Source organism: Erythrolamprus reginae, chromosome 4 (genome assembly GCF_031021105.1).
Source record: "Erythrolamprus reginae isolate rEryReg1 chromosome 4, rEryReg1.hap1, whole genome shotgun sequence".
Classification (NCBI taxonomy): Eukaryota; Metazoa; Chordata; class Lepidosauria; order Squamata; family Dipsadidae; genus Erythrolamprus; species Erythrolamprus reginae.
This window is the reverse complement of record NC_091953.1, coordinates 111,680,176-111,702,064: the sequence shown is the minus strand read 5'-3', so window position 1 is coordinate 111,702,064 and position 21,889 is coordinate 111,680,176. Positions and strand designations below refer to the sequence as shown.

Sequence of the window (21,889 nt, the reverse complement as noted above, 5' to 3'; positions counted from 1 at the left end):
TTTAAATATGTTAAAGGGTTAAATAAGGTCCAGGAGGGAAGTGTTTTTAATAGGAAAGTGAACACAAGAACAAGGGGACACAATCTGAAGTTAGTTGGGGGAAAGATCAAAAGCAACATGAGAAAATATTATTTTACTGAAAGAGTAGTAGATCTTTGGAACAAACGTTCAGCAGACGTGGTTGGTAAATCCACAGTAACTGAATTTAAACATGCCTGGGATAAACATATATCCATCCTAAGATAAAATACACAAAATAGTATAAGGGCAGACTGGATGGACTATGAAGTCTTTTTCTGCTGTCAATCTTCTATGTTTCTATGTTTCTATAAACGCCTCCTGATTTTTAAAAAAAAAATGCTTACGGTAATTAGCAAATTTAAAATTCTCCCCGTGCTTTTAATCCGGAGTAGATGAAGTAATACTGTTTCTGTGCACGATTATTTTTAAAATAAAACTAAACAAGTTAAAAAGGCCAACCTGCTCCCAGAAGCCATTTTGTGTATCAGCTTACAAAGTATACACTTGTGGGGGGGGGGGGTGCACACAGTAGGAGCTTCTTATCTATCTTTCACAGGTGCCAATAACTTATATGGCTGTGATTGCCGCCAGCCACATCCATTTGGGCACCAGAGCAATACAATAAAACCATTTGAAACTTGAAAGTTAAGAACCCCAAAAGGTGTGCTATTCTCAGCAGGTCTCGGTTTACTGGACTCCTCCATGTTTCCCTCTGAAAAACTTTAATTTAAGGGGAGAATTTCAACATCAGCATCTTCCAACACCCCAGGTGCCTTATTTATTTATTTTTGGGTTGGTTGGTTGGTTAGTTTGTTTATTTATTATTTGAGCTTTTTGACAAGCAGATCTGCAAAGCCAACTTTCTTTTCTGCACAATGTTTCACAGAGGCTGGGGGTCAACAAGACAGAGATGAGGATATTATTGAAGATACTTCAATAATCAAAAATGTCCAAAGATACTTCACCAGAAGAGCCCTTCAGTCCTCCACTCGAAACAGAATACCCTACGAAAGTAGACTATCAATCCTTGGTCTTGAAAGCTTAAAACTATGACGCCTTAAATATGATCTAAGTACAGTATTGCCCACAAGATCATATGCTGCAATGTCCTGCCTGTCAACAATTACTTCAGCTTCAATCACAACAACACAAGAGCACGCAACAGATTCAAGCTTAATATTAATCGCTCCAAATTTGACTGTAAAAAATACAACTTTAGTAATCGAGTTGTCGAAGCGTGGAACTCATTACTGGACTCCGTAGTGTCATCCCCTAACCCCCAACATTTTACCCTTAAGACTATCCATGGTTGACCTCTCCAGATTCCTAAGAGGTCAGTAAGGGGCGTGCATAAGCACACGAATCCCAGCAACCGATTAGGTCCCAGAGAGTTGGCCTTCTCCAGGTCCTGTCAACAAAACAATACCGTCTGGTGGGACCCAGGGGAAGAGCCTTCTCTGTGGCCGCCCCCTGGAATCAACACTCCCTGGAGATTAGAACTGCCCCCACCCTCCTTGCCTTTCGCAAACTCTTAAAAACCCACCTTTGCCGCCAGGTATGGGGAAATTGATTCCCCTCGGCCGCTCTGTTTTACGTATGGTTTGTTTGGGTTGTATGAGTGTTTTTAAATCAAGAGTTTTTAACTGTTTTGCTTTTTTAATCATTGGATTTGTATTTTGTATTCCTGTTGTGAGCTGCTCCGAGTCTTCGGAGATACAGATAAAACTAACTAACTAACTAACTAACTAACTAACTAACTAACTAACTAACTAACTAACCAACTAACTAACTAACTATGCCACCCCGAGTCTGCGGAGAGCGGCGGCATACAAATCTAAATAATAAATAAAATAACTAACTAACTAACTAACTAACTTGTATTTAGGATTGTCCTTGGGGCAATTGCAACAGAAAACATTCTAACACTTTATTGAAGGAAAAAATAATAATTTCAAAATATAAAATTCTACTGTTATCTAAATGTGCCTTTGAGGTTTGTGAAAAGGGACAGCCTTAGTTACTATTATCACAAGTTTGAAATATGTTTGCATACACACACACACACACACACACAGCTTTTTATTTGGAAGTTGTTCTTGAGAAAAGAAGCAACAATTCTCTCAGGAGTTAAGACATTCAATCCTTAGCTTGCACTGATGCTACAGGTTTCTCTAGCTTCAGCTAAAGGATGCTCAAACTTGAGAAACCAATTTTGAGTATTTTTGGGCACGAGCATAAATTCCTCTCATAATGAGAGACATATTTTTTTTTGCTGATAATGATTGAATGCTATGTCCCAATTCCTCCGTTGGTACAGATGTTGAACCCCAAGCATATCGCTGCTGAGGGATTTGGTCTCACTTCATCTGTGATTATGACATTATTTTACTCATGTTGCCGGGACTCAATTTATTGTCAGCAAAGGCAATTATGGAACCAACAAACCAGTTGCTTCTCCCAAAGATCTTTAGATGAAATCAAAGTCAGCATGCACAGTAATGATGATGAATGGGTAAAAAATATAATTGTACTCTTTATATTGTGAAGAAAGTAGAGGCTGCAAGGATGTTTTGTACAAAAGAAAATTATTATTATTATTATTATTATTATTATTTATTGCATTTGTATGCCGCCCCTCTCCGCAAACTCAGGGCGGCTAACAACAATGACAAAAAACAACATGTAACAATCCAATTTAATAAAACAACTAAAAACCCTTATTATAAAAACCAAACATACACACAAACATACCACACATAACTTGCAATGGCCTAGGGGAAGGAATATCTAACTCCCCCATGCCTGGCGACAAAGTTGGGTCTTGAGTAATTTGCGAAAGACAGGGAGGGTGGGGGCCGTTCTAATCTCTGGGGGGAGTTGATTCCAGAGGGCCGGTGCCGCCACAGAGAAGGCTCTTCCCCTGGGGCCCACCAAACGACATTGTTTGGTCGATGGGACCCGGAGAAGGCCAACTCTGTGGGGCCTTATCGGCCGCTTGGATTCGTGCGGTAGAAGGCGCAGCTTCAAAGCTCAAGCATGTAATCTACTATTTGAAAAATAAAAGCTTAGTTTGCAACTAAGGTGACATAAATCTTTACTATATTTAGATCAGGGGTCCTCAAACTTTTTGATCAGAGGGCCATTTCACAGTCCCTCAGATTATTGGGGGCTGGACTGACTAGGTAGGTGTGGCTTGGTGGCCATGTGACTGGGTGGGCGTGGCCAATGTAGCAGTCCATTTTGCCAATGTAGCAGTCCATTAAATAATACACATTAAATTAAATTTTATATGTTTGTTTCCCTCCTCGTGGTCTTTTATTTGCTTTTGTTTGAGTTTTCTTTTTACTAAATCATTTTTAAGTCGTTTGTGAGTCTAGTGGTCCACTTCAGAAAACTCAGGTTTGCAGCAATTCTTCTCAGCTCTAATATCTAATATCTCCCTCCCTCCCTCAGTCACTCACTCACTCTCTCTTTCCTAGAATAGCAAATGGGTGTGGGGAAGACAACCCTTGCTGAGATCCATTCCATCCTATTCCCAATTCCCACTCCATCCTATTGCTATTCCATTTCATCCCATCCCTTCTCCGAGTTTTCGGAGAGGGGCGGCATATAAATCCAATAAAACTTGAAACTTAAAACTTGAAAATTCCTATTCTTATTCCCATTCCGATTCCCATTCCATTCTCTCCTATTTCCATTCTATTCCATGTTCAAAGACTTTTACTTGTTATACAGAAATCCCTCGCTACTTCACGGTTCATCTTTCGCGGATTCGCTACTTTACGGGTTTTCAAAGGGGGCTTAAATCCATTAAATCCATTAAAAATTTTAAATCCATTAAAAATTCATAAAATTCTTCTACAGTACTACTGTACTTTATTAAAGAAACATGTAGGATATTTCATGTAGTTCCAGGTGAGAAACATTATAGAATGACTGTTTAATGCAAAGGGTGGGTTTTAAATGTCCAAATACTCCTTAAATACATAAAAAAATACCTTTCTTCTACTTCACGGAAATTCGTTTTTCACAGGTGGTCTTGGAATGCATCCCCCGCGAAAAACGAGGGATCACTGTACAGTGATCCCTCGATTTTCGCGATCTCGTTCTTCGCGAAACGCTATATCGCGATTTTTCCCACCCGATGACGTCACTCTCTTCCTTCCTTTCTCATCTTTCTTTCTCTCTCTCTTTCTCTATCTTGCTTCTTCCTCTCTCACACTCTCTTCCTCCCTCACTCATCTCTTTCTTTCCTTCTCTCTCTTTCTCTATCTCTCCCCCTCTTGCTGGCGGGCGGCGGGCGGGCGGCGGGCGGGCAGCGGATGGGTGGGCGAGCGGGGGCATCAGCGAGGAAGACCCAGGGAAGGTTCCTTCGGCCGCCCAGCAGCTGATCTGCTCGGCAGCGCAGCGAGGAGCCGAATCAGGGTTTCCCCTTTGCGTGGGCGGTGGGGAAACTCCGATCTTCGTCTGCTCGCTGCTGCTGCGCTGCCGAGCAGATCAGCTGCTGGGCGGCCGCAGCAGCAGCGAGCAGACGAAGATCGGGGTTTCCCCGCCGCCCACGCAAAGGGGAAACCCCGATCTTCGTCTGCTCGCTGCTGCTGCGCTGCCGAGCAGATCAGCTGCTGGGCGGCCAAAGGAACCTTCCCTGGGTCTTCCCCGCCGCCCACGCAAACTCCACCATCTGCGCATGTGTGGCCATGAAAAAAGGGTGCGCATGCGCAGATGGTGTTTTTACTTCCGCAACCCTACATCGCGAAAAATCGATTATCGCGAGGGGTCTTGGAACGGAACCCTCGCGATAATCGAGGGATCACTGTATATCAAACGAAAGAAAAGTGTGCTACCAAAGGGGATGGGGAAGAGATGAAACTGGCTCCTGGGGCATCTTCTGCAGGATCGTTCCCTAAGCCCCCCTTTGTGGCGTGCCTCAGGGGTCGTCCCCTCCCCCCTCCTATTTAACATCTACATGAAACCACTGGGTGAGATCATTCGAAGGCACTGGGTGAGGTTCCAGCAGTATGCTGATGACACTCAGTTTTACATCTCCACCCCATTTCAATTCAGTGAAGCAATGGACATGATGTGCTGGTGCCTGGAGGCTGTGAAAATCTGGATGGGAGTTATTATTGTTATTATATTTATTAAATTTGTATGCCACCCCTCTCCGTGGACTCAGGGCGGCTCACAACAATAGTGGCAAAACAATATGTAATACAAATCTAATAATTTAAACTAAAAACCCATAATTTAATAATTTAAAAACATGCACACAACACACCATACATAAACAATATAGGCCTGGGGAAGTTATTTCAGTTTCCCCATGCCTGACGGCAGAGGTGGGTTTTAAGGAGTTTACGAAAGGCAAGGAGGGTGGGAGCAATTCTAATCTCAGGGGGGAGCTGGTTCCAGAGGGTCGGGGGCCACCACAGAGAAGGCTCTTCCCCTGGGACCTGCCAGATGACATTGTTTAGTCGACGGGACCCGGAGAAGGCCAACTCTGTGGGATCTAATCGGTCGCTGGGATTCGTGCGGCAGAAGGCGGTCCCGGATATAAGTTAACAGGCTCAAGCTCAACCCTGACAAGACTGAGTGGCTGTGGGCATTACCTCTCAAGGACTGTTCCACTTGTCCATCCTTGACTTGGTGGTGGTGAGATATTAACCCCCTCAGAGTGGGTTCGCAATCAACAATGGAAGTTTTAAAGAAGACGTTAGATAACCATTTGTCTGAAGTGGCGTAGGGTTCCCTGCCTAAGCAGGGGGTGGACTAGAAGACCTCCAAAGTCCCTTCTAACTCCTATTCTATTCTATTCTATTCTATTCTATTCTAATTTATTTATTTCATTCATTTATTCATTCATTCATTCATTCATTTATTAGATTTGTATGCCGCCCCTCTCCGTAGACTCGGGGCGGCTCACAACAGCAATAGAACAATTCACAACAAATCTAATAATTTAAAAACATTTTTAAAACCCCATTATTAATTAGACATACATACAAACATACCATACATAAATTGTATAGGCCCGGGGGAGATATCTCAATTCCCCCATGCCTGGCAGCAAAGGTGGGTTTTAAGAAGTTTACAGAAGGCAAGGAGGGTGGGGGCGGTTCTAATCTCCGGGGGGAGTTGGTTCCAGAGAGTCGGGGCCGCCACAGAGAAGGCTCGTCTTCTGGGACCCGCCAAACAACTTTGTTTAGTCGACGGGACCTGGAGAAGGCCAAATCCTACCTATGACCAATCATGTGGATCATCTCATAGCCTTTTGTGAATAGCAGTACTGTATTTGGCTGGTCATTTATGAATCAGCTAGTAAACATGTTCACATCTAGTTAGTAAGTGTTTGGAAGAATATCAAGAATGGCAGGATAAAGAATTTTCTGGAATCCCTAGTTATAATTATAATTACAGATAATTATAAATTACATTTATTTCATAAAAGAAAACACTCTTTTTTCAGTTAGAAAAGGAGAAAGAAGTCTAAGAATGAACTGTATTCATGCAAAAAAAAAATTCTTTTTAATTTTTCATCTCTCTTTTTGTTTTCATTTTAGTATATGCATACATAGCATCTGGTCAACACAATGGTCTATTACAGGTCTAGGAGCCGTTACGGTAAATCAAGTAAGTAAAATGAATACTAGACAGATTTATACAATGACTATAGAGGTACCCTGGGATCCGTTACGGTTCATAGGCCAAAACCCCACTTTTAAAAAGAAGCATCTATATATGTGTATATCTGATAGTACTCAAGTCTCCAGAGTAAATAATGCCTACATTTTAAAAACGAAGATAACGACTTTGGAAAAAATGAAGGGAGAAACAAAAACTTTCCTAAACAGTGAATGGATTTCTGATGTAAAAACATGCAAAGTTAAAGAAGTTTAAAAATCTGTAAGAAACCTTCATAGTTTTAGGAATAACAAATCCATTTTATTAAAATAAATGCATTTTAAATGCAGGAAATTTAAAAATAAAAAACAAAGTCGATGCATAGTACATATTAAACAAGCAGCACATTAGAAGTAGCTCAATATCAGTCATGGACTATGTTTTAATCCAATTTCTCCTTCTAAAATAAAACCAAGGATTATAAGCAGTTGAAGAGTTGTTTTTTTTAAAAAACTTTTATTGTTTTTATTAAATTTCCTGGCAAATCTGAGACCGATGCTCCTTTGGCTGAAAAATGTTTAAATAAAATGCCAGGCGCGACATTCCAAAGGAATGCTCCTCTTAATTATTTCCCTACTTACTGGGGGGTTTTTTAGCTCCCATTTTTAATGCCTTATTTATCCCCATGGCCAATGTGGAAGAGCACCATTCGCATGTTCTCAGGTAACTATCCTGCTTCACTGGTCCAAGATTCCCAAAGGCTGTTTACAGCTTACCCTTCTCTTTCCTAGAATCAAAAGGGCCTAATAAAAGTGAACAGCCAGCATGACACATCAGGAACTATAAACCGTCAATTCTGACTAAGAAGAAAGCCTTCCAAATTTACCCAAAATCTCTGCAAAACAATGGAGGAAAGAAGGAATTCATCAGTCTCTCTCTTCATGTAATGCATGATTGAACTAGTCCAATCCCCTTTCAAATGGGATAACCAAACGGTAAGTGACCTCAGTGTCATGTCTTAGAGAGGTACCCAAGTAATACTTGTTCATTTTTTCCCCTTTTATGACATTATTAAGAGGAGGTTTGAAGATTGTTCCTGAATATTAAAACTCACAATTACCACATCGCTGGGATCCTTAACAGAGCACTGCACACCAAGACAACTAGACACAAGAATAGTTTTTTCCCTGAACGCCATCACTCTGCTAAACAAATAATTCCCTCAACACTGTCAGACTTTCTACTAAATCTGCACTTCTATTCTACTAGTTTTTCTCATCATTCCTATCACCCATTTCCTCCCATGTTGACTGTATGACTGTAACTTGTTGCTTATATCCTAAATTTTTTATTAATATTGCTTCTTCATTGCTTATTATTATTTATTTTATTATTTGGATTTGTATGCCGCCCCTCTCCGAAGACTCGGGGCGGCTCACAACAAGTGTAAAACAAATCATAAATAATTCAATTAATTAAAATATTTAAAGATTTAAAAAACCCCATATACTAACAGACACACACACAGGCATACCATGTATAAATTAAATGTGCCCAGGGGGAGATGTTTAGTTCCCCCATGCCTGACGGCAAAGGTGGGTTTTGAGGAGTTTACGGAAGGCAGGAAGAGTAGGGGCAGTTCTGATCTCCGGGGGGAGTTGGTTCCAGAGAGTCGGTGCCGCCACAGAGAAGGCTCTCCCCCTGGGGCCCGCCAACCGACATTGTTTAGTTGACGGGACCCGGAGGAGGCCCACTCTGTGGGACCTAATCGGTCGCTGGGATTCGTGCGGCAGAAGGCGGTCTCGGAGGTATTCTGGTCCGATGCCATGAAGGGCTTTAAAGGTCATAACCAACACTTTGAATTGTGACCGGAAACTGATCGGCAGCCAATGCAGACTGCGGAGTGATGGTGAAACATGGGCATACCTGGGTAAGCCCATGACTGTTCTCGCAGCTGCATTCTGCACGATCTGAAGTTTCCGAACACTTTTCAAAGGTAGCCCCATGTAGAGAGCATTATTATTATTATTTTATTATTATTTATTGGATTTGTATGCCGCCCCTCTCTGCAGACTCCTTATTTATTTGACCCCTATGACAATCATTAAGTGTTATACCACATGATTCTTGACAAACGTATATTTTATTTTATGTACGCTGAGAGCATATGCACCAAGACAAATTCCTTGTGTGTCCAATCACACTTGGCCAATAAAATTCTATTCTATTCTATTCTATTCTATTTTCTCTCCACTGCTGGATTTTGAAGAGTTCTTTGGAAAGCATACACAGTCCTGGAGAAATAATCTAGGATGAAAATCACATCCCCTTAAAGTTGTTTTCTTTCCATTCTCTAAATGAAGAGGCTTGTAAAGTCTCCAAGAGATTTGGTGTTTGCCAAAACCGACTCCCGACTCCATCATTCCCTATGTTATCCTTCCTGTTAATAGTTCCCATTAATTAGAGCTGGCAGAGTTTTCACTTCCTTATCGGAGACGGCCAAATCAGCAAGTGTGAAAATATTCCACTGCCAGTAACTTGGGTTGTTGGATATATTTTTTTTCCTCCCCTAAATGTTTGTTGATTTCCATGCTTGGTTTTAATTTGGAAGATTGTATTTTATAACCAGAAACAAAACAAACAGATTTATAACCAAAGATGGAAAGGCGTTAACTTGCGGGAGGGGTGGGGGAATGGAAACCGAAACCCAAGCTAAGCATTGCAACCAAAGGCACCATTTTTATTGACTTCTTAAAAACCAAATAACCCAGCATATTAGCCTGGGCATTCTGCAACAGACATTCAGCCCCATTGTACTACTTAGAAGAGAATAAAAAGGAACCCCACTGGTTGAAATCCAGCGTAACATCTCCACAACAGAGCAGAACTGTTCCCTCATGCATGAATGGGAAGGAGATGAAAGAAAAGATGAACTTCTGAAGTGCAGCAAAACACAAAGGCAACAAAAGTGCTGATCATGAGGGAATGACACAACTCACTGCAGCCAAAGGGATGAGAGAAAAGAGCTCGAAGAATGGCGTAGACAGCTAAGTGACATGTTGAAGAATGGAAAAATCTACAGAGGTGCCTTGGCTCCACACTTGAGGAGAAACAATTAAATGTTGGTACATCTGTCATAAAAAAAGGATAATTGAAACCTGTTACCAGCATTACGGAGAACAATTTAACTACCAAAATTGTAGCTTTCCAATTAAATGTTGCCTCCTCTTATCTACACCGCTTCCTAAAAAAAAAACCCCAACCAACACTTTTAACTTCTCTGATAATTTGCCATATTAGAATTGGCTATTACAGTGTTTCGAAAATCGATTTTCGCGGGTTCGAACTTCGCGAAAAGTCTATACCACGGTTTTTCAAAAATATTAATTAAAAAATACTTTGCGGTTTTTCCCCCTATACCACAGTTTTTTCCTGCCCGATGACATCATATGTCATTGCCAAATTTTCATCTGCCTTTCATAAATATTTTTTTAAATAAACTTTAATAAATAAACATGGTGAGTAATGATCTAAATGGTTGTTAAGGGAATGGGAAATGGTAATTTAGAGGTTTAAAGTGTTAAGGGAAGGCTTGTGATACTGTTCATAGCCAAAAATAGTGTATTTACTTCCGCATCTCTACTTCGCGGAAATTCGACTTTCGCGGGCGCTCTCGGAACACATCTCCCGTGAAAGTCGAGGGAACACTGTAATTATTGGGGAATAGCAATTTTGTTGTCTTAAATCTGTGACTAGTTTTCAACTAACTTTTGGCCTCTGGATCCAAAAACAATCACAGTTTTTGTCTAACACGTCAACTTTTTAAGCTACAGGATACCCTCAAAGTCATATAAATTGTGCATATAAAAGAAAGGAAAGTAAAAACTTACTAAATACAGTGTTCCCTCAATTTTCGCGGGTTCGAACTTCGCAAATAGCCTATATTACGGTTCTTCAAAAAATATTAATTAAAAAATACTTCGCGGGTTTTTTTCTATATCACGGTTTTTCCCGCCCGATGATGTCATACATCATCGCCAAATTAATATTTTTTGCAAGTAAGTAACAAAAAAGTAATTATTGTTAATAAATAATTATGTTTATAAATATCAGGATCACTAAGGGTCTTATTCAATGGTGAGTACCAGTAATAATGGTGGGTAAATGGTTGTTAAGGGAATTGGAAATGGTAATTTAGGGGTTTAAAGTGTTAAGGGATGGCTTGTCGTACTGTCCATAGCCAAAAATGGTGTATTTACTTCCGCATCTCTACTTCGCGGAAATTCGACTTTCGCGGTCGGTCTCGGAACGCATCCTCCGCGAAACTCGAGGAAACACTGTATACGGTTTACAAAGAATATTTTTTTTTATTTATTTATTTTATTTATTGGATTTGTATGCCGCCCCTCTCCGAAGACTCGGGGCGGCTAACAGCAATAACAAGATAGCATACAATAATAATCCAATACTAAAAACAATTAAAAACCCATTATTATAAAAACCAAGCATACATACAGACATACCATGCATAAAATTGTAATAACATATTCATACAAAGGCTATAATAGCTACTGCAAGTTACACTGTGGACATACAAATAGTTGTTTTTTTATCCAACAACAATTATACATATTAAGGTAAAAATGTTCACGTATAGCTTTTTTTGGAGTGTTTCATCTGCGGACATTCTCACTTGATGCTCAGCCATCCTATGTACATCCCATCTACCATGATACCATGCCTCCATGACCTTCAAATCTTGGTGGAATCACTCAATCTGCTCATCAGTGACTGCACCAAGATTTTCCAGGAAGTTAGCAAAATGGCTATGTAAAAAAATGCAATTTGATGCTCATGTTGCCTAATTAACTATTGTTCTGTCGGGCTCTCTGGTAGACTCCTCCCAAAAATTCACAGGTACAAATTTCAGACACACACACGTTTGAAAATTCAAAACAATGTTCTTTATAATGAAAATTCACTTAAACCAAACCCTCTTTTGGTATAGCAAAGAGCACTGGTCTCCAAACAAACTGGTAATTTGTACAAGTCCCTTATCAGTTCTGTGATACTTAGCTTGCAGCTGTGAGGCAATTCACAGTCCTTCTTCTTTCACAAAGTGAAACACACTTGGCTCTGGTTTAGTTTCAAAGCGGGAAAAATCAGCACACATAAAGTCAAAGACAGTAAAGCAGTCACAAAACACAACGATCAGATAATCACAATGGCCAAACTCACAGGCTGCCATTTATAGCAGCCTCACTAATTACCACAGCCCCACCCAACCACAGGTGGCCTCATTTTCTTTGATAATAATCTCTCAGTTGTTGTTGCCTATGCATCGCTCTCCGCATGCGTGGCTGTATCATTAACTCTTGTTCCGAATCCAAGGAGGAGCTAGATAATTGATCTCCTTCTGAGCTGTCTGCCCCACTCTCCTCCTCCATGTCACTCATGTCTTCTTGGTCAGAGGAGCCTTCATCAGCAGATTCCACCAGGGGCAAATAGGCGTTGATTGCTTACCTGAACGCCTCTTCTCGTACGGTGAGCGGGTACAGCAGTCACATGGGTTGCTCATGTCCAATCCGGTGGAACTGAGCCTAGTGTTAAAAAAGCTTGCCGGATCCGCCCCTTCCCCAGAATTCGCGAATCCATAGACTAGGCTCAGCTGTGAAGCTCTGTAGTGTTCAACTCTTATTGTTAGAGGAAAAAGGATTATAGAAGGTAAAGAAGACACATACAAGGGCGGGAAGTGACTGCTGTACCCGCTCACCGTACGAGAAGAGGCGTTCAGGTAAGCAATCAACGCCTATTCTCCGTACTGAAGGAGCGGGTCCAGCAGTCACATGGGACATACCCAAGAGATGGTCCCTAGGGAGGGATTAGATTGCTATCGTGTGAGATAACGGATTGGAGTACCCTTCTGCCGAAGGCAGCGTCCGCTGAAGCGTAAGCATCAATCTTGTAGTGCCTGATGAAGGAATTTGGCGAGGCCCAAGTGGCTGCTTTGCAGACCTCCTCCAACGGGGCTTGAGTCGCCCAAGCGGCCGAGGTGGCTGCGCTCCTGGTGGAATGCGCTGTGATGTTCCTTGGGACTGAGAGGGAGGCCGATTCATAGGCCTTAGATATAGTCCCCCTGATCCAACGGCCTATTACTGTTGAAGACACTTTGGCACCCATGACTCTGGGGTGATAGGCTATAAACAGTGCTTCTGACCTCCGAAAGGGTCCAGTGCGTTGGATATAGATTCTCAGCGCTCTAATAAGATCCAGGGTGTGCCATCTAATTGCCAAGGGATGGTCTCGTTGGAGGCAGAAGGATGGTAGGACAATATCCTGAGTTCTGTGGAACATGGAACTGACCTTGGGTAAGAAGGTGGGGTCCAGTCGCAAGACTACCTTGTCCTGATGAAACTGACAAAGGTCCTGCCTGATCGAGAGGGCAGCCAACTCCGAAATGCGTCGTGCAGAGGTAATAGCCACCAGGAATGCTACCTTAAAGGATAGGTACCTGAGGGACGCCGATTTTAAGGGTTCGTATGGTGCCTGCGTGAGGGAATGGAGAACCCGTGGCAAATCCCAGGATGGGTACCTGTGGACCTTGGAAGGTCTGAGGTTGGCTATGCCCTTGAGGAATTCCTGAACTTCAGGGAAGGATCGGAGAGGCTGTCTGCGGGGACCCCCTAGGACAGATGAAATGGCTGCCAGATGACGCCGGAGGGTGCTGGTGGAAAGTCCTTTATGGAAGCCTTGCATAAGGAAGGAAATGATTCTGTGTATGGGGATGCACAGAGGGGAGAGACCTTCCTGTAGACACCACTGGTGAAACTTGGACCACGTGTGGTCGTAGATTCGATTGGTCGAACCCCTTCTGGCCTTTAAAATGACCTCCACTGAATCGGGGTCATGACCACGCAGTTCTAAGTCTCTCCTGATAACAGCCAGGCGGTGAGGTGGAACCACTCCGGGTCTGGATGGAATGAAGCCCCCTGCCGCAGCATATCCCCCGAAACGGGGAGTCGCCAAGGGTCCTGGACGGACAGCTGTTGGAGATCCGCGAACCAGGGCCGGCGGGGCCAATGAGGGGCGATTAAGATTACTCGGGCCCTCTCGGTGAGGACCTTGTGAATCACGTCCGGGAGAATTGGAATTGGCGGAAATGCGTAGAGTAGGCCTGGAGGCCATGGACTCCGGAGGGCATTGATTGCTTCCGCTCCCGGGGATGGAAATCTGGAAAAGAAGCGAGGGAGTTGGGCGTTCGCATTGGTCGCGAAGAGATCCAGGATTGGTAGGCCGAATCTGAGGCTGATTTGATGGAACAGGTCTTGATGGAGATTCCACTCTCCTGGGTCTATCGTTGCTCGAGATAGCCAATCCGCCTGGACGTTGAGGCTCCCCGAGATGTGGTCTGCTAGGAGCGACCGAAGATGTTTTTCCGCCCAAAGGCCTAACTTGAGGGCCTCCCTCATGAGGGCCTTGGATCTCGTGCCCCCCTGTCTGCAGATATGGCTTTTTGTGGCAATGTTGTCGGTGAGAATGAGAACGTGCCGGTTGGGAATGCGAGGAGAGAAATGCTTCAGAGCCAGGGAAACGGCTCTTAACTCTAGCCAATTGATTGGCCTGGAAGCTTCCTCCGGGGACCACGTGCCCTGGGCTATCATCCCCTGGGCGTGGGCGCCCCATCCCGATAGACTGGCATCTGTGGTGATGACAAATTGATCCGGGCACCTGAACGGGGATCCTTTGTCCATGGCCGGAGACTTCCACCACTTGAAGGATCTGCGAACACTTGGTGGGATGACAATGCGACGATTTGAGTTGCTGTGCCCCGATCTCTGAAAGGGTAATAGGAGCCACTGTAGTTCCCTAGCATGAAGGCGAGCCCAGGGAATGATGCCTATGCATGACACCATCTTCCCCAAAAGGGATGACAGAGTTACTATGGATACTGAAGAATTAGATAAATTGTTAGAAATTAACTCCCCTATACTGAGTTTTCTCTCGGGAGAGAGAAAAACCTGGGAGGATTCTGAATTAATAATGGATCCCAGGTGTAAGATGGATGTGGAAGGTTGGAGGTGACTTTTATCAAAGTTGATGGAAAATCCATGGTCCTGAAGGACTGACATGGTAACAGAAAGGTCTGTTTTCACTTTCTCTAGGGAGTTCCCATGAATCAAAATATCATCAAGATAACATAAAATGTGGATGGGAGACGCCCGGATATAGGCCGCCAGGGACCCCAAGAGCTTTGTAAAGACCCGAGGGGCCGAGGAAAGGCCAAATGGCATCGCCCTATACTGGAAATGCCTGCCTTGAAAGGAAAAACGTAAAAATTTTCTGTGGCATTTGGCTATAGGAATGTGGAGGTAGGCCTCAGTGAGGTCTAAGGAGACCATGAAATCTCCCGTGTGGATGGCGGCCAAAATAGAAGATAAGGAGTGCATCTTAAACTTCCTATATTTGATGAATAGGTTTAGCTTCTTTAAATCCAAAATAGCTCTCCAACCTCCGGAGGACTTTGGAACCATAAATAGGATGGAGTAAAAACCTAGGCCCTTCTGACCGGAAGGAACCGGTTGAATGGCTCTGATGGACAATAAATGAGAAATGGCCTCCTCCATACGGTTACAATCTGAGGAGGACCTGGGAGAAGGGCAGGAAATAAAACGTTTCGGGGGAGGAGAAATAAATTCTAAAAGAAGACCTGTTTGAACAGTGTCAATGACCCAGGGGTCCTTGGAGGTGAGACGCCAATTAGAGGCGAAATGGGCTAGGCGACCCCCTATGGGAATTGAGGAAAGATTACCATCTAGGTTTTTTTGAAGCCCTGTTAGAGGACGCTCCCCTTTGGAAGCGAAAACCTCTGCCCCTGGAGTTCCTACCTTGGGAACGAAAGCGGGGGGAATACTGACCTGGAGATCTCTGATAGGACGCCGCTTGATCTTGCTGGCGCCCTGGGCGACGAAAGGACTGCGTTTTGGTAGCCTTTTTTGTGGTTGGACCCAAAACTTTCTTCTTGTCCGTGGTTTCCGTGAGGAGTGGATCCAGAAGATCACCGAAAAGAAGGTCGCGCTTTAAGGGTCCCTGGGATAACTGCCACTTCTGGCGTACTCCCGCTTGCCAAGGGCGAATCCATAGGAGTCTTCTTGCCGTTGTAGAAGCTGCAATAGACTTAGCAGAAAATCTAGTAGATTGCAAGGTGGCATCAGCCACGTACTGGGCAGCTGCAAAGACCTTGTTGAAGTCTTGTTGACCTCTCAAGTCATCGGGAGGAATATGCTGTTGAAGTTGGCGAAGCCACAGAAGCATGGCTCTGGAGAAAAAGGAAGCTGCTGCAGAACTTTTAATGGCCCAGGAATCTGCGGTGAATCCTCTTTTGAGCATTTGTTCAATCCGCTTGTCCTCTGGGCGGAGGACTTCCTCCGCTTCGCCTGGCACAGCCGCTGCCGAGTGAAGGATCTTGACAGGTTCATCCGGTTTGGGAAAGGATAGAAGCTCTTCATAGGAAGAGGAAAGTTTGTACAACTTTCTGTCCTTGGTGGAGGGATTAAGGCCAGAGGCTGGGAAATCCCACTGTTTGAGTAAAGCATCTTTAAACAATTTAGGCATAGGAATTACCTCGTTATCCTCCTGTTCCTCTGTGAAGTAAGGTAAATTCTCCTCCGGGGGATCAGTGGCAGTAGAGGCTTGTTTCTCCTGGGCCGCTAATCCCGTAGAAATTCTAGCTTTGAGGAGGAGAGATTTGAATAATTGAGAAGGAAAAATAGTAATTGGAGAAGGAACCTTTATTTGGGATTTCTCATCATCTGAGAGGCCTTGAAAGGGATCCTCATCATCCTCCATATCCTCATATTCGTCCTGAGAGGAATCTGAATCATCCTGAATAGGAGCTCTAACCGCTGGGGAAGAACCCAAGGGGCGGGAGGGACGAGGAGGAGGAGGAGGTAAGGGAAGCTCATTGATGGTGGAGAGTTTGGCATCAATGGCCTTGGACAACACAGCAAAAATAGATTGGAACTCAGGAGGTAAACTAGAAATATCAGCAGGAAAGGCAGAAGAATCCCTAAAGGCCTGGGAGGATCCTGGCTGGGGGGAATCTTCAATAATATCTGGTTCCTCTGGACCTATGCCCCATAGGTTAGGTTGGGGTCTGTCTAGGTTAGGCTCATCCAGAGATAACACAGGGACCCCAGAAGGAGGTAGATTAGAAGCCTCTGGGGGGTCTTGACTACTGAGTACTTGGGCCTGTACTTTCAAACGTTTTGCTGATTTGTCATGGATTCTTTGTAGGGCTAGGTCCCTTCTCTTCTCGGCCCTGGTGACCTTGGTCGAGGGGCGGGCCCCTGGAGAAGAGGAGGAAGAGGCCTGGGGGATACTAGTAATCTCATCGCCTGTAGGCCTGGCCTCTCTGGGACCTTTAGTTGTGCCTCTCTTGGGAAAAGTAGCCATAGTCTGACAATTAACAGAAGACAAGGCTGAGCCAATAACTGAATAATTAAGGAGAAGAATTTCAAGGACTTCCCAAGAGGAATGGATCCTGCTTCGAGGCCTCGAAGCTGCTGAGACTTGAGGGCAATCTGGGCAAACCCAGAGTTCGTGTCCCCAAATCCAGCGGGGCCAGCCTCCCTAAACTTTTTAATTAAGTAAACCAAGGCACTCTGGTTGGAGGCTTAGCCGGTGGAGAATTAAGCCTGGGCGTCCCAAGGCCCGCTCCGGGATCCACGCGGTGGACTGAGGCCTACGCGGCTGGCAGGAGGCCAACACGAGAGGCCTAAATTTAAAAAGGGCGCGAAGGCCTTCGCGCCGAAAAATCGCTCCGTAATATTCTTAAAGGGAAAGCGATCGACTAAGTCCAGGAGACTAGAAAGACGTCTCACTCCGCAGGAGGTATTTCTTAAGCCCTTTAATAATATACAATAATGAATCAATAAATCAATAAATCAATACTTGCACCAAGACCTCCAGGCCAAAGGATTAAAGGAATCCACAAGCGGCAGCGGGGATCGTACACGGCAAAACCGCCGGGGGAAAACGAAACCGCAACTTCTCCAAAGGAAAAAAGCCGAGCCACAAACGGCTGGCGCTATTAGTGCAAGTAAATAATAATGGTAAAACAATTCTTACTACTTTGAAGGAAAGGATCGAAGGGAAGGTGTTAGAATGTTGAACGAGCTATCACAATACAACCGCAGGATATGCGAACTGAGCGAATTCTGGGGAAGGGGCGGATCCGGCAAGCTTTTTTAACACTAGGCTCAGTTCCACCGGATTGGACATGAGCAACCCATGTGACTGCTGGACCCGCTCCTTCAGTACGGAGAAACAGGCCTGCAGCATGTGGATGTCTCCCCCACATCCACAGTCCTTGGGGCAGGAGCTGGGCCTGAGCTAACCGCAACACCTATATAATATATATATAAGGTGTAGGGAAAAAACTTGACATGATAAAAGAAAACTAACCACAGTTTTGAAACCAGCATGACTAATTAACTATAAAAAAAGCTCAAAAATCAAACTCAATAGAAATTGTGTTACAAATTGTTCCTTGGTGTTATATATTTGAACAGGCATACTGTATCTGTGAAAGTATATGTGCATATCTAACTTGGAAAGAAGAACGGACATATGATTCAAGAGGCATTCTCCTAACACACAAGCAACAAAGGGAAAAAAAGACAGTAGGAAAACAGGATAATTGTTGGAAAGCTTAGCAAGACCTTGTTTACCCATACAGATGTTCCCTCGCCTGCAAATACAATGGTGCTCTAAATTAAACTATTGACTATTGCTTTGTGGCTACTACCTTGAGAACATGCAGCAGCCAACCAAACTGAAGAGCAGTTATTGACCCTGTCAGGGTACCTGATTAATGGATAAATGGTGTAATTGATTAGCAGGGAGGTGTGAATTAAAACTGAGAGTACAGCATCAATACTGAATTCTTGACAAAAGAAAGCCGACATGAAATGTAAAACCATGGCCTGCAGCTATATCTCCTCTAAGAATTGCTTTCCTTAAAAACAGAAAAGAGAAAAATAACTTCAGCCTGAGGTCTTGTCCTCTTGAGTGGCCCAGTCTTTTCCTTCGGTAAGGATGTCATGTATTAAACCACCAGCAAAAATGTTATGGGAACAATTCATCAATCCACCTTCTCCCTTCAAACTATGTGAGGCAGTAAAAGGGCTCCATTATCCTTTCACTCCTTTAACTCTTCAAAGAGTTAAATGATCAAATGATCAAAGAGTTAATATCAAATGATCTAAGTGCCAAAGCCCACTGCAACAATATCGCCAAAAAGGCTTCCAGAGTTGTTAACCTGATTCTACGCAGCTTCTGCTCTGGCAATCTCACGCTACTCACCAGAGCCTACAAAACTTTTGCCAGACCCATCCTTGAATACAGTTCATCTGTCTGGAACCCATACCACATCTTGGACATCGACAGCCTTGAAAATGTCCAAAGATACTTCACCAAAAGAGCCCTTCACTCCTCCACTCGAAACAGAATACCCTACGAAAGCAGACTATCAATCCTAGGTCTAGAAAGCTTAGAACTACGTCGCTTAAAACACGATCTAAGTATTGCCCACAAGATCATATGCTGTAACGTTCTACCTGTCAATGACTACTTCAGCTTCAACCGCAACAACACAAGAGCACACAACAGATTCAAACTTAATATTAACCACTTCAAACTTGACTGTAAAAAATATGACTTCAGCAACCGAGTTGTCGAAGCGTGGAACTCATTACCTGACTCAGTAGTGTCAACTCCTAACCCCCAACATTTTTCCCTTAGACTATCCACGATTGACCTCTCCAGGTTCCTTAGAGCAGTGTTTCCCAACCGGTGTGCCACGGCACACTGGTGTGCCGCGAGACATGGTCAGGTGTGCCGCGAAGAAATAAGCTCAGCTTCTGGTCTCGCAACTTTTTGCGAAGAGAAAAAAGTTGTGAGACCGAAAACTGAGCTTGCTTCTTTGCGCCTTCCAAGTTTTCCAACAGCTGCGGCGCCCCGCCCGGCTGGAGCTTCCCTGTCAGCAGGTGAGCTTTGGGGCTTGGTGGGAGGGCAGCGGCAGCGGGAGGGCGGCGCACAGTGGGAGGGTGATGGCGGCGGCAGCGGCAGCGGGCAGGAGCCATGCCGTGGGGCGGTGGCAGGGTGGTCCCTCTCTCTCTCCCCCTCTCTTGCTTTCTCTTTCTCTCCCCCCCTCTCCCTCTCTCTTTCTCCCAGTAGCCGTGGGGCGACATCAGGGTGATCAGCTGTGAGGCGGAGCTACGGAACAGAGGAACAGAGGCACCGACGGCGGCGGCTGGAAATGCTGGAATTGCGTGACTGGCACTTGCCTGTTGGCTGGACCAGGATGGAGGCTCAAGCCCCACGTCCATGCCCAGCGCAACGCCAGAAATGTACGGCGTCTAGCCACCGCCGTGTGTGCCTCCGTTCTGGAGCTCCGCTTCACAGCTGATCACCTTGCCGTCGCCCCACGGCTACTGGGAGAAAGAGAGAGGGAGAGAGAGAGAGGGAGAGAGGGGGGGAGAGAGAAAGAGATAGCAAGAGAGGGAGAGAGAGAAAGAGAGAGGGAGAGAGGGGGGAGAGAAAGAAGGAGAGAGAAGGGGTAGAGAAAGAGAGAAAGCAAAAGAGAGAGAGAGAAAGAGAGATAGCAAGAGAGAGGGAGAGAGAGGGGGAGAGAAAGAGAGAAAGCAAAAGAGAAAGAGAGATAGCAAGAGAGAGAAAGAGAGAGAAAGAGAGGGGGAAGAGAGAAAGAGAAAAAGACAGCAAGAGAGAGAAAGCAAGAGAGAGAGAGAAAGAGGGGGGAAGGAGGGTGAGGGAAAGACAGAGAGAGGGAAGGAGAGCAAAAAAGAGAGGAAGGAAGGGAGAAACAAAGAGAGATGGAGAGAGAGGGGAAAGAAAGAGGAGGGAAGGGAGAGAGAGAGAGAAAGAGGGAGAGAGAAAAATAGAGCGAAAGGGAGGAAGAGAGATATTTTTTGTCCAAACTTTTTTTACACACACACCCCGCCCCCCCGCCCCCGCTCAATGTTCCCCAGGATTTTGTAAATGTGAATAATGTGCCGCGGCTCAAAAAAGGTTGGGAAACACTGCCTTAGAGGTCAGTAAGGGGCGTGCATAAGTGCACCAGTGTGCCTTCCGTCCCCTGTCCAATTGTCTCTCCTTATCTCATTTATCTTTTCTTCCTTTCAAATATGTTCACCTATACTTTTATATCTTTTCTTCTGTTCTTTTCTTTACTTATATTATTACATATCTTTCTCTTCAATGTGTATTATGCATTGGACAAAATAAATAAATAAAATAAAATAAATAAGATACTCTAGAATTCCTTCATGGGTTGACTCTGAAGGCCTTGCCATTATGCTTGCTGAGAACCATAAATTTTGCTTGCCCCCCCCCAGTGCCCCTCTTGACAGATTGTTTCACCCAATACTATACAGGGCAAGCTTCCACATCTCTAAGAGACCCAGAGCTAAGAACAAGCATTAGCAACACGGGGATCAACAGCCTACTTAGATTTCAATAATGCTGCCTCGTTGTGCTATTTGCTGTGGGTTACAACATGGGCGTAGTCCCATGTGGTTAAGAGGAACATTACCTCCTACAGGATCTAGCTTCAAGTCAACTTTCAGCCATAAATATTCATTCATTCATTCATTCATTCTTTCTTTCTTTCATTCATTCATTCATTCATTCATTCATAATGGGTTATTTGCCTTCATCAGGTAGCCACACCCTTACTGGAATTTGAACCTGGGGCCTCTGCCTTGTATAATCTGCTTCTAGGGATGCATTCGATGCAGATGATAAAACTACACTGTGATCCATAAAACTTTATGCTAAACTTTTAACATAGCAGGCACCAAAAGATTCTGTTGAGCATACTGCTCAATCCCTAGATATATGGTACAACCGTGATTTTCACGCACATTCATATTGATGCAAATCCCACCAGATTCAACAGAGATTCCCCTCGTGGTACATCGTCAAGCAATTGTTTTTAGACAAAAAGACATGAATGGGATTAGACATTGTTGTTGCATCCATAACGTAGCTATACAATAATTCTACTCTGGCCCAACATCCCAAATCTACTTTACAATGGGGTTCTCTCACTTCTTAACCATTTAACTGTAGGAATACATAAAACATGAAGAAAGTATAAGGAGAATCCTGCTGGGACAAGCCAAAGACAATTTTAATTCAGACCTAAGTTTCTCACAGTGGTCTACCA

At 44.1% G+C, this 21,889-nt stretch overlaps 1 protein-coding gene across 3 annotated transcripts in view; it reads right to left on the bottom strand.

Moving 5' to 3' along the window:
• The window catches only part of CLYBL (citramalyl-CoA lyase), a 246,210-nt gene that overhangs the window by 117,706 nt on the left and 106,615 nt on the right, over window positions 1–21,889 (bottom strand). The window lies entirely within an intron of this gene.